The 13643-nt window shown below is 41.6% G+C and overlaps 1 long non-coding RNA gene across 1 annotated transcript; it reads left to right on the forward strand.

Annotated features, from left to right (window-relative positions):
• Positions 1 to 963: 963 nt before the first annotated feature.
• On the forward strand, positions 964 to 10268 carry LOC105475201 (uncharacterized). Its single transcript, XR_983202.3, has 4 exons — positions 964 to 1021; positions 5596 to 5720; positions 7046 to 7099; positions 9425 to 10268. It is a non-coding gene; the product is annotated as an uncharacterized lncRNA (long non-coding RNA).
• Positions 10269 to 13643: the final 3375 nt, after the last annotated feature.

Raw genomic sequence — 13643 nt, forward strand, 5'->3', positions numbered from 1 at the left:
GAAAAGGATGTACATTGTGGCACTGCTTGCAAAATATGAAAATTGGAAATAAGCTAATGTCCATCAAAAAGGGAATGTATAAATAATCAAGGTATGTTTATATGATGAAGTGATACAAAGTGGTTGAAATGAATGAACTCAATCAATATATATTAGGAGGCAATGAGTTTTTTTTTTTTTTGAAAAAGCAAGTTGCAGAAAGATGTATACTAGATGCCACTATTTTTTTCAACTTGGGTAGAAATTAACACACAAAGAAGAGCATCTTTTGTTTGTGGATAGGTATATATGCAGCAAAACACAGGCTGAAAGACTAAGCCTAGGCCGGGCGTGGTGGCTCACGCCCTGTAATCCCAGCACTTTGGGAGGCCAAGGCGGGTGGATCATGAGGTCAGGAGATCGAGACCATCCTGGCTAACACGGTGAAACCCCGTCTCTACTAAAAATGCAAAAAATCAACCGGGTTCGGTAGCAGGCGCCTGTAGTCCCAGCTACTCGGGAGGCTGAGGCAGGAGAATGGTGTGAACCCAGGAGGTGGAGCTTGCAGTGAGCCGAGATCGTGCCGCCCCACAGCCTGGGTGACACAGCAAAACTCTGTCTCAAAAAAAAAAAAAAAAAAAAAAAAAATACTAAGTCTAATTCATGGTAACAGTTCCTTACAGGGCATGGGTTTCCAGCCCCTGGGCCATGGATTGGTATGGTGGAAATAAGCTAATTTAGGAACCAGGCTGGACAGCAGGTTGTGAGTGTCTGGCAAGCAGGCAAAGCTTCATCTGTATGTACTTATAGCTGCTCCCCATTGCACACATTACCTCCAGAGCTCTGCCTCCTGTCAGATCAGTGGTGGCATTAGATTCTCATGGGAGCGCGAGCCCTATTGTGAACCATGCATGTGAGACATCTAGGTTGTGTGCTCCTCATGAGAATGCCTGATGATCTGTCACTGTCTTCCATCACACCCAGATGGGACCGTCTAGTTGCAGGAAAACAAGCTCAGGGCTCCCACTGATTCTACATTATGGTGAGTTGTGTAATTATTTCATTATATATTACAATGTAATACTAACAGAAATAAAGTGTACAATACATGAAATGTGCTTGAATCATCCCCAAACCACCCCCCTGCCCTCCATCTGTGCGAAAATTGTCTTCTATGAAACCAGTCCCTGGTGCCAAAAAGGTTGGGGACTGCTGCCCTCGGGAGTCTGAGGGGACTGAGACTGTGAGGGAGCAAAAAGGCCATCCCACTGGGTCCCCTTCTCACACTCTCGACTGCTGGTCTTTCAAATGCTCTCTCTCAGGCCCCAGCCCCATCAAGGCTTGCCTGTTCTTCTCTAGCACAAAGTCCCCTTTCAGGAGATTCCGCCTCATGAAGCAGCCCAAAGAGTGGGCACATAGCAAAATTTTCTCATACTGAATTCACTCGTTCATTTTCCTTTTTTTTTTTTTTTTTTGAGACGGAGTCTCCGTTGCCCAGGCTGGAGTGCAGCCGTACCGTCTCGGCTCACTGCAACCTCTGCCTCCTGGGTTCAAGCGATTCTCTTGCCTCATTTCCAAGTAGCTGGGATTACAGGCGCCTGCCACCATGCCCGACTAATTTTTTGTATTTTTAGTAGAGACAGGGTTTCACCGGTCTCAAACTCCTGACCATGATCCACCCTCCTTGGCCTCCCAAAGCTCTGGGATTACAGGCGTGAGCCACCACACCCGGCCTCGTTTTCCTTTTTTCTCTTCCCTTTTTCATCCTATTCCTTCTTGTTCCCATACTCCACCAAAATTGTTACCAAACCCTAAATAAACATTTATCTTCCACCTCTCAAAGAGAAAGTGTATTTTTAAATTCACATTTGAAATCCCACCCTCTTTTTCTGCTTGCTTAGGGTACCACATTCCCCGCCCTTGCCCCATCCCATCATTTGTGGGACTGTACATTTGCCATGCTCTCTGTATTGCCAGGGAGAGCCTATGATTTGTGAAATTCTCTTAGATTTTTTTTTAATTTTGTTTTATTATTATTATACTTTAAGTCCTAGGGTACATGTGCACAACATGCAGGTTTGTTACATATGTATACTTGTGCCATGTTGGTGTGCTGCACCCATCAACTCGTCGGAACCCATCAACTCATCATTTACATCAGGTATAACTCCCAATGCCATCCCTCCCTACTCCCCCCTCCCCATTAGGCCCCGGTGTGTGATGTTCCCCTTCCCGAGTCCAAGTGATCTCATTGTTCAATTCCCACCTCTGAGTGAGAACATGCGGTGTTTGGTTTTCTGTTTTTGCGATAGTTTGCTGAGAATGATGGTTTCCAGCTGAATTCTCTTAGATTTGACTGGCTGCCTTAATTTTAAGGTTGAGAGGGCAAAAACGGTTTATTTGGGTGTAAAAAGTTCTTTAGAGTCAGGAACACAGTCTTTGCAACATTATTTTCAAAGGGTCTGGAGAGTTACACCCAAGCCCACAGAAGTGAGGAAGGAAAGGAAAGAGTTTTCCACCAGTTGACACGGTGCTGAGAGCTCTGCCCCTTGTCATATCAGCACATTCTCATTGAATTGGCTTTGTCTGAGAATGGACTTCACATTTCCCACCTTATAATTCAGCATGTATGCTATTTCCTGTCAGTTTAACTCACCCCAAACTTTTGTTTAACAGTAACCAGTTCCTGTTGTTAATTCTCAGAAATAAGAGGACACTTTGGGAGGCTGAGGTAGGTGGATCCCTTAAGCCCAGGAGTTCGAGACCAGCCTGGGCAAAGTGGTGAAACTCCATCTCTACAAAAAACACAAAATTAGCCAGGCAGGGTGGCACACCTGTGATCCCAGCTGCTCAGGAGGCTGAGGTGGGAAGATCACCTGAGCCAGGGGAGGTTGAACCTGCAGTGAGCTGTGATCTTGAGACTGCACTCCAGCCTGGGCAACAGAGTGGGACCCTGTGTCCAAAAAAAAAAAAAAAAAAAAAAAGAGAGAAGAGAATAGTGCAACATGGCTTTTTCCTTGTTACTGTCCTGTCATCTCCCCGGAGTCCCTGAAACAACACAAATGATGGCTCTTAGCAGAGACCAGAAGTGAGGTCAGGACAGAGGACCCTCCCTGAATGATCCCTCTCACCCATTCTTTTCATTCATTTGTCCCACTGGCCTTCATGAGTCGATTATTTAACTCTATTAATGTATCCTTCTTTATGAGTGACATTTCCTAAACTTCTTCCTACAGAGTGTGTTCTGTACCCAGTGGTAGCTCAAAAAATGTTGCCTGGTTGATAATCACTGGGTCAGCTGGGCCGAGGAAAGAAGAAGTGGTGTCCTTGGAGGAAGGCAGCTTTTCCTCACCTCCACGTTGGACTTGATGTCTGAGTCCAAACATGTCTCCTATTTCCTTTTTGGTCTTGGAGATTACTTTCTTGAGATAAGTAAAAAGAGTCCTCACTTGCTTACCAAGTTTGATTTTGCTTGAGTTCTTATAAATAACAATTTTGTTTATTGACAGGGGAGTCAAAAGGCTCATTTTGTCCAACTTTCTGATTTTGCAGATCAAGAAATAGGTCCAGAGGCATTGAGATTTCCCCAATAACAGTAATATTATTTTATATAACATAGCTCACAAGTACTACTGCCTCCATTTTACAGAGGAGGAAAGAGATGTTCAGAGAGATGAGGTGGCTGGCCCCAGGCAGCGCAGAGAGTCGGTAACAGCCTGGGCTTGAAGCCAGGTCTCCCGGTTCCCACTATGATGTTCTTTGATGGATTCCACATGGCCTCTGGGCATGAGAGAGGACTTTGGAAATAGTCTGCTGTCCAGAGCTCCAATTAATTTTTATATCTATACTTGGTAATCTAAAAACACTACTGCAAGAACATACACATTTAAAACATTAAATTATATTTATTTGTCATTCATTGGTAAAGCACGTGATATAAAATTCAAAGGGCACAAAAGGGCATAGTGAAAAAAAAACCTTCATGCTCTGGTTCCCCAGCCATCCAATTCCCCTCCCCAATCTCTTTGTCCTTCAGATACATGCGATGCTTAGGTGAGCAAATATGTACATACGCACATATAAATTTTCAATGAAAGTGAAGGCATACTGTACCCTGTTCTGTACTTGCTTTTTAAAAAAATTTGATGTATTTTGAATACCAACCCTTATCAGTGCACATAGAGCTACCTCCTTCTTTTTAATGACTGCAAGTATTACATTGAATAGAGGTGCCATAATTTACTTGTCTAGTCCTCTCTTAATGGATATCAAGATGGTTGCTGCTCTTAGGCTCTTGCTGTGATAAATATAATAATTATGTGTATACATGTTTTTGTTTATATGTGCTAGGATACCTAGCAGAGGTTGGCAAAGTATAGCCTGTGGGTCAAATTCAACCTGCCATTAAAAAAAATAGTTTTATTGGAACACAGCTATGCCCATTTGTTTGCCTGTTGTCTATGGCTCCTTTCATGCTACAATAGCAGGGTTGAGTAGTTGTAATAGTGATGGATGGCCTGGAAGCCTAAAACATTTACTATTTGGTCCTTTTGCAAAAGTTTGCTTGCCTCTGAGCTATAGGATAAATTCTTTTTTTTTTTGAGGCAGAGTCTCACTCTGTTGCCCAGGCTAGAGTACAGTGGCGCGATCTTGGTTCACTGCAACCTCCGCCTCTGGTGTTCAAGCAATTCTCCTGCTTCAGTCTCTCACATAGCTGGGATTACAGGTGCTTGCCACCACACGTGGCTAATTTTTTTTTTTTTTTTTGTATTTTTAGTAGAGACAGTGTTTCACCATGTTGGCCAAGCCAGTCTTGAACTCTTGACCTCAGGTGATCCACCCGCCTTGGCCTCCAAAGTGCTGGGATTACAGGCGTAAGCCACTGCGCCCAGCTGATAAATTCCTATTGGTAGAATTGCTGGGTCAAGGACTTTGCATTTCCTACTTGATTGTTATGGCCAAATTCTATTCATAGAGGTTGTACTATTTTATTTTTCCACTAGCAGTATACTTTACCATGTTCTCACCATTGTAGCACATCAAATGTTTTCTTTTTATTGGCTTATGATTTAAATAATTTTAAAATAATTTATTATAATTGTTGTGGATATGTAGTAGGTGTATTTTATGGGGTACATGAGATGTTTTGATGCAGGCATGCAATGCATAATAACCACATCGTGGAAAATGGAGTATCCATCCCCTCAAGCATTTATCCCTTGTGTTATAAACAATCCAATTATACTCTTTTAGCTGTTTTAAAATGTACACTGAAATTATTATTACCTATAGTCACCCTATTGTGCTATCAAATACTAGGCCTTATTCATTCATTCGAACTATTTTTTAATACCCATGAATCAACCATATCTCTCCCCCATTCACTACATCAAATGTTTCATCTTTGCCAATCTATTGGTAGAAAATGATATTTCTCTTGATTTCTTTTGCATTTCTCTGATTTTGATTGAAGTTGAGTATCTTTTTATGGCTGGAGGAGAGATGAGCCTGTGAGGGAAAGAGAAATGAATGTGTAGGAAGATATCAGCCTGAGTTCTCTGATGCAAGTAAGAGAACTTATACCATCAAACTAATCCATGGACACCCTCCCTTCAGCCTAGGCTCCCTTGGTCACTCAGTTCCTTCTTGGCCAGAAAATGAATTCCAGCAGCACCTGCCTATTTGCATCCTTCTCTTCTTGACAGTCGTGCAAAGTGTGAGTCAGTTGCAAGACAGGGGAGGTGAGTGCTGATTTCGGTATTGGGGAAGTGGAATTTAAACTATGGGAAGTTCTTAAACATAAGAAGGCTTTTCAAAAGGTGCAGGGCAGCCTGAAACAAATACCTTTGGCAAGTACTATACCGTGGGGTGAAACTGCTTTTCTTTTTTGTTTTTATGTTTTTTAATTTTAAATTTTAAATTAAAAAAAAATTTTTTTTTTTTGAGATGGAGTCTTGCTCTGTCTCCCAGTCCGGAGTGCAGTGGCAATCTTGGCTCACTGCAACCTCTGCCTCCTGGGTTCAAGTGATCCTCCCACCTCAGCCTCCCGAGTAGCTGGGATGACAGGCGTGTGCCACCACGTCTGGCTATTTTTTTTTTTTTTTTGTATTTTCAGTAGAGGCGTGGTTTCACCATGTTGGCCAGGCTGGTCTCGAACTCCTGACCTCAACTGATCTGTCCGCCTGGGCCTTCCAAAGTGCTGGGATTACAGGCATGAGCCACTGCGTCCAGCCAAAACTGCTTTTCAGTGTGTGGGCAGATAGGAAACTGTTTCTCTTCCCTTTAGGGGTTTATACTGTGCTGTCCCTGGGGATTAATGTTTGTCATTAGGAGGGTTGTGTGACAGAGCAAAAGATCTAGCAGTTTCCTAGCAGGATCAAGAGGCCCATCTACTCCTCTCGCCAGCAGGGACTCAAGTGATGAGGACCAGAGATTTGAGGGTCCAAGTTAAGCATTTACAGGTCCTTGTTTTTCTTCAGTTTAGAATGGAGATTGGTCCATTGGTCAATCCTTGATCTGATGCTCTGAGGCTGGGGGTGTGGGGATTAAGAGATGCAGGGGCTAACAGCCAGCTGAGTCTTCACAGTTTGTCAAATATAAAGATAAATTTTTTTGAGAATAAAGCTTTATCCTAAAAAGAAAGCAAATTACTAAAGCTTTGTAGTTCATGAGGTTAAAGAAAAGGTTCTTAGCAACTAGTTAGATACTTAAAATGTGGCAAGGCGGTACAGGTAATTGCATTTAGATGTGTAAAAATTAGATTTCTAAGTTTCCAGAGAGGAACTATTGGAAATGGCTCTGTTGGAGATGGGCTAAATTAATTATGGTAAATCCATTTAATGGAATAGTATGTGGCTGTTAGAAGAATGCAATAGTTAAAAGAATACAATAGTATTGGGGCTGTTAAAAGAATGCAACAGTTAAAAGAATACAACAATTCCAAAGTACAGATATGGAATTCTTTCCAAGAAATTAATAAATGAAAAAAGTAAGGTAAGAAACAGTAAGTGTCTTAGGCTGAGATCTCTGGAAACAAAGACTGAGACAGAGATCCTTGTGTTTTTAGGAGAGGGTGCTCCCAGGAGATGGGGTGGAAACAGCATAGAACAGTGGATAAAAGGTAAGCAAGAGATGATCTCAGTGGATATCAGCGTTAGCCTGATCCTACAGGGAGCTCTGGAGCATGAATTGCACCGTAAAGCTGTCCAACCTTTTGTGCCCCTGTGCTGGCTACAATGTGCCGCAGGATGGAGAATTCTCTGTAGAAGGGGGCAACTGTGAACCATTAGCTGCTAACACTCATAGCGGCCAAGAGATGGGTGCACTGGCTTCCACGGGGGATCTAGGCCGAGCTGCAGCAGCACCCCCTGCAGAAGGCATACTGCAGGAAGGATACCGTACTATATATGCTTGTACATTCATGGGAATCTAAGAGTAGATGCTCTTATCCTGGAGTACATGGATCCTTAAGGGATTCACAGACAGAACCGTATTACAGGCAAACTGGTTTCTTTTGTAATCCTCTGCACTTTAGCTTACATATTTTCACACATTATTCTGAGAGGGGGATCCATAAGCTTCATCGGATACTGAAGGGGTCTGTGGTACACACACAAAAATGAAGAGAACAAGAAAGTGGTAACATGTTTGCCCTGGGTGGGGGATGAATTCTAGGGGTCTGGAGTCAGGAGTGGGAAAGAGATTCCTATTCTTTGTATATCGTTTTGTGCTATTGGAATTTTTGCTATGTGCATGGATTACATTCTAAAAAGATTAAAACATAATAAAATGTATTTTTAAAAACTATCTCCTCACTTTTTTTTTTTTTTTTTTTTAAGAGACAGAATCTTGCTCTGTCGCCCAGGCTGGAGTGCAGTGGTGTGATCGTGGCTCACTGCAGCCTTGAACTCCTGGGCTCAAGCCATCCTCCTGCCTCAGCCTCCTGAGTAGCTAGGACCACAGGTGTGTGCACCACACCTGGCTAATTTTTAAATTTTTTGTAGAGATGGGGTTTCACTGAATTGCCCAGGCTGGTCTTGAACTCCTGGCCTCAAGCAATCCTCTTGCCTCCGTCTCCCAAAGCGTTGGGATTACGACTTTGAGCCACCGTACCCAGCCCTATATTTCCTGGATTTTCTCTTCACTCTTACTTCCCACGTTGCTTTTTCTGTTTTACACCATTTCTGCAATTGCTTGTCTTCCTCTTCCCAGTCTCTTCCTATCTCTAATGCTTGCGTTTGATTTTAAAGCTGTTCTGGCACACTCGGATGGAATCCTGCATAATAATCTTTTACTAGTTTTTTCCCCGACTCCTTATCAAATGCTCACTAAAGTGTATAGTTATTTCTTAGCATATACGCACAGACTTGCGAAATAGACCACTTTAATCTGCACAATTCTTTGAAATTCAGCATTTAAAACATGCCTTTAAATGAACAAAATATTTGTATAATGAGAATAAATTTTGAAGGTTGTTTCACATTCAAGATTCTTTGAGGTTTTTAATCAGAACAGGTCTGAGGACAACAACTGATGCCTCCTTTATTCACAACACATTTTTAAAAAGTCGAGATTTACTAAAATCTACCTTTCGGGATTTTAAAATGGATGCGCAATCTCCACCACTTTTGTTGCCAAGGGAGAACACATCTGCCCTGGAAAACCCTCCTGCGGAGCGATGTCAGCAGAGATATATGAATGAGAGTACATGCAGTTCTGGAATAATAGTGTAATTTGGCTAAAGGGTGACATCATCTCTTCACTGCTGTATGTGCCATTCTAAGTAGCAATAAGTCCAGCTGAGCTAGAGAATGAATTATAAGGAAAGTACATTGGCAAGGTAGAATAAAATATAAAAAATAGGAAGTGAAATTGAAAAAGAAGGTAGCTTTGAATAGATCCAGTCCACAATATATTTTTTTCATATGGAAGCTCTTGATTTATTCACCACATCATAATTTGCCATTATTTTGGATTATGTGGAAAGATGCAAAGCTTCTTTCCTAATGGCAGGTTTGCTATATATACACATGTGTGCCACCAGAGTATAAATAGGGACGTTGGAATTGATTTTAGTCTTTAAAGAGTACATTTAAATGCTGGAAAATAAAATGACTTTATCAGTTAAATCTCCTTACTGTGATCCTACATGCCTCATTGGTAACACTTGAAGAAGGGTTTGCTGGGTTTTATTTTGGTACCGAGAAAAGAATGCCATCGTTCTTCATGCTGATGAACCCTGAAAAATGATTTGTTTCGGGGAGGATCAGTCTGTGACTCTGCATGGGTTCTTGAGGGGTCGGCCAGTATTGACTCATTGCTTTTTTTCTCTTTAAGTAACAGCTTTATTGAGATCGGATTCACATACCAATATATTGCTTCTGTTCCCTAATTTTTTAGAGTGCAACTCAAACCCCTAATATCTCCCTGTCTTCTAATTCCTCAGGCAACAGATGAATTTCTGCAAAGGAACTGATACTAGCTATGAGTAATAAATATTGCAGATGGATTAAATCAAAGAATCAAATTTCAAAGCCAAATTAAAGAGTCATGAAAAGGAGAGAGAAGCAGAAATGAAGAAAAAAGAACACAGAAATAAAATGAGCAGCACTGAAAAGAAAATTGTCTGCTGTTCGAATAAAGACCCGAGATCTTTCACTGCTGGGTCTTCAAAGGCAGTGCCCTTTTTGAGCAGCAAGTCCCAAGATCAAGAAATCAGAAGGAATTAAGACTTTAACTAATTAGTAGTAACAAAAATTTACTAGACATCAACAACAAATTTACAAGGCAAATTTATTTCCAAAGTACATTCACATATATCACAGGTAAAATGAGGTTTTCACAAACACCATTTTAAACATAGGATTTATTTGCAGGAGCTATTTTTGTGGCTTAGGGAGCAAATGGTTCATTGAAACAGAACTTTGCTGGTCTGGTTTCAAAGAATTCTATTATACAAAAAATTCTGTAGAACAGATGGGATCAAAAGTCCCTGAACACAGAACAGGAATATCAGGTAATGAAAATGTTCTTTTGGTATAGTATTATGTTTTATGCTTTAAAAGTATTAGTACGCAAGAAACTCAGGCAAGAGCATAAAAGAGGAAGTAGGATAATATTTTATATTTGAATAGGCTTTAGACTTTCCAAAATACTCACATCCTACTGAAGCTTGGTAGCAAGTATTATTCTTGTTTAATCGATGAAAAACATGCTTCCAAGAAAGATGCATTACAAGCGACAGAAAACTCAAGTAGATTACACAATAAAAGGTATATGTCTCTCTCTGTCTGTCTCTGTCTCTGTATATTGGCTCACAAAATTGAAAAGTTCAGGACTAGAACGAGCTTTCAGTGTGCCTTGAAAGAGATGTTCGATTGATACTATCAGGGCCCAGATTCCCTTGACATCTCTCAGTTCTGTTTTCCTAGTATGTGGTTAACTCTGATTAGCCAGGATGGAGACAATAACTGCTGAGCTAAATGCATGGAGCGGGGCAAGGATGGTCCTCCACAGGCAAAGGTGGGGGTGCATTTTAATATGAGTATGGGGGAATGGATCAGATCTGGGCTAGATCTGATACTGAAGAGGTGTAAACAGATAACCAACAAGATGTTAACAAGATGACACAATTAAAAAGATTTTAATCAAGGCTAGAACCCAACTCCTCTGAATCCTGGCAAGACATTGGTAGGAACAAAACTGGGAAACAAGACAAGGGATGTCCCAGGAGCTGATGTTTCCATAAGAGCATAGTTGAGAAGAGAGGGAAGAAAACAATAGTTAACAGAGGTAGGTGGATTTAGAAAGAAGGCTTTACTTTGAACAAGACTTGACCCTAGTTGGGACTTTGCTGAAGGAATCCCTAATAGACAGACCTGAGCCACCTCCTTCCTTTGTCATATATATGTATCTCATATGCACCTTACATATATGATGACTGCTCTTTAAATAACTGAGAAATCCTAATTTCTGGATCTTACCCTGGCCCAACTCCAAATTATCTTCTTTGGTTTTAGCTGGATCTTTAGGAAGACTGGTCTATCTAATGTTGTATCTCATTATGCCCTATTTGCCAGGCCACTGTGATAAGGAGATCCTCATATAATTCCTTTCTGTGTTGCTGCCCTGACTACTGTCTTCCATGTTTAGAGTTCAAGTTCTCCTTTTCTAGTAGCTGAAACACACGGAGATCAAAATAAGCTTCATTAAGGCAGCATTCTACAAAGACAGTGGTTCTCCAGTGGTGGTCCTCAGATTACCTGCATTTTTTTTTGATACTTTGTGAAAATTAAAAAAAAAACAAACCAAAACATCACCTGTTTCTTAAAATTTTGGTGGAATTCATTGAATACAACTCTCTTAGGTCAGATGCTACTTTAGAAATTACATCATTGATCACATTTTCAAATTTTTTTTTTTGTTTTTGTTTACAACGCTTGATCTAGTCACATTTTCACCTAATAGGTTTATTTAACTCAGGACTTTATGGAGTTGAGAAAAGCACTTTGTTACTAGAAGAATATATAGGTTATTTAACATAGTCACCTGTAGCAGTCAATATACAATAAACTATAATGATACACAGTAGTTCTAAGGTCGGTCTTGCTATTCACATTATTTTCCAGGGCCGCTTCACTGAGGAACTGGAGATAGCATTTAACTTGTGTGACTAGTTATGGCCTGGTCTGGCTTTCCTTCTGTAGATATTATCTTGTTCTTGTCTCACCCTTTTCTTGCTTCCAAGGCCTTACTAGTAAATTCTAATCTTTGCTTATGCAGTCTTTAAGTATTGTGTTTTCCTCTATTGATTTCATGGAAGGCTTCCGTCTAATGTAGCATCCACTGGCCCTGGTTGTGCAAAGCTTCTTTTCTCTCCAACAAGCAGAAGTCTTGTGTCTTTTTTTTTTTTTTGAGACGGAGTCTCGCTCTGTCGCCCAGGCTGGAGTGCAGTGGCGCGATCTCAGCTCACTGCAAGCTCCGCCTCCCGGGTTCACGCCATTCTCCTGCCTCAGCCTCCCGAGTAGTTGGGACTACAGGCGCCCGCCACCTCGCCCGGCTAATTTTTTGTATTTTTAGTAGAGACGGGGTTTCACCGTGCTAGCCAGGATGGTCTCGATCTCCTGACCTCGTGATCCGCCCGTCTCGGCCTCCCAAAGTGCTGGGATTACAGGCTTGAGCCACCGGGCCCGGCCGAGTCTTGTGTCTTTACCTCTTTTTCTGCAAGAGCTGCACTCTCCTGTTCTTTTAAGGCCGTGGCAGATGATTTCTCGTCACCTCCTCCCTCCCTGCCAACTTCCTTTCCTCCCTCCAATTTCTTTTATGACAGGAGTTCTTCTTCATTGAAGTTAACATTAAAGCAGTTAGCTTTTTTTCTTTTTTTTTTTTTTTTTGAGATGGAGTTTGACTCTTGTTGTCCAGGCTGGAGTGCAATGGCGTAATCTCGGTTTACTGCAATCTGCACCTCCAGGTTTCAAGCGATTCACCTGCCTCAGCCTCCCGAGTAACTGGGAATTACAGGCATGTGCCACCACACCCAGCTAATTTTGTATTTTTAGTAGAGACAGGGTTTCTCCATGTTGGTCAGGCTGGTGTCGAACTCCTGACCTCAGGTGATCCACCTGCTTCGGCCTCCCAAAGCACTGAGATTATAGGCGTGAGCCACCGCACCTGGCCAACAGTTAATTTTTAACTAAAGCTGAAGTTAAAACAGTTTCTTCATAGGCAGACATATGAATGCTATAATTTTCTTTTAATAACATCTAATGTACTCTCTCCTCCTATCACCAAGCAGTAATTTTGAGTCTTACTGTTTTGTCCTTTGTGCCAGGGTTCTCAAGGTGTCTTACGTGAAAAAACTCTGTGGCACATTACATTTGGGAGCTGCTGATTAAAGACTTATAAGCTCTTTTGCTGACCATTTTTCCAGAACCTTGACTGGAATGTTAATATCCATTGTAAATCTCTACGTGGGTACCAGTGTTTTGATGAGAAGCACTCTGGGAAATGTTTCCCTTTTCTTGATCGTTTGAGCCAGTCTCAATGTATTATAACTTGAGTGAAACAGGGCTGTCCTTTATGCCAGTCTCAGCATACTGCGACATCCAAAGGAAATCCAAGTTTGGCTAAAAAAGTCACCCACCTTGAAAAACAATGTATGCTGGTCAAGACAGATGCCTCTTGGAGAGGGAGCAAAAGGATAACCGCACCACCCAGAATCATCTTTATAGATCTCTCTTCCCGAAGGCCGCCTTAACATCCTAGCTGCTTCTCAATGTCTCTCTGTGGCCTCTTTTCTGTAAACTCTAGCCCTTTGATTTTTCCTCTCACCTCCGAGGTCTATTATATTCTTTCCAGATGAGCTCCATACTCTTTCTCATAAGTAAATTAATTTGACCTTTCTTGAGCTCTTCCAGCTTTTCGTTTTACCCAACACTGAGATCACTGCAACAGTTTCCGGAAGCTAGACAGAGCAAAGACAGATTCTTCCTCGGAAGGCATGGCGGGGGGCTAGAAGGTCATTCTGGGGGCTTTGGAAGGAGCATATACAACACCCCTTTTTCCTGGGTAATAAAACATGGAATAGATTGATGAAGAACAGCTTTGTTCCTAGTAAAGGTAACTGGGGAATGAAACTTACACTTACTCAAAGAGTCATGGGCAGA

Source organism: Macaca nemestrina, chromosome 6 (genome assembly GCF_043159975.1).
Source record: "Macaca nemestrina isolate mMacNem1 chromosome 6, mMacNem.hap1, whole genome shotgun sequence".
Classification (NCBI taxonomy): domain Eukaryota; kingdom Metazoa; phylum Chordata; class Mammalia; order Primates; family Cercopithecidae; genus Macaca; species Macaca nemestrina.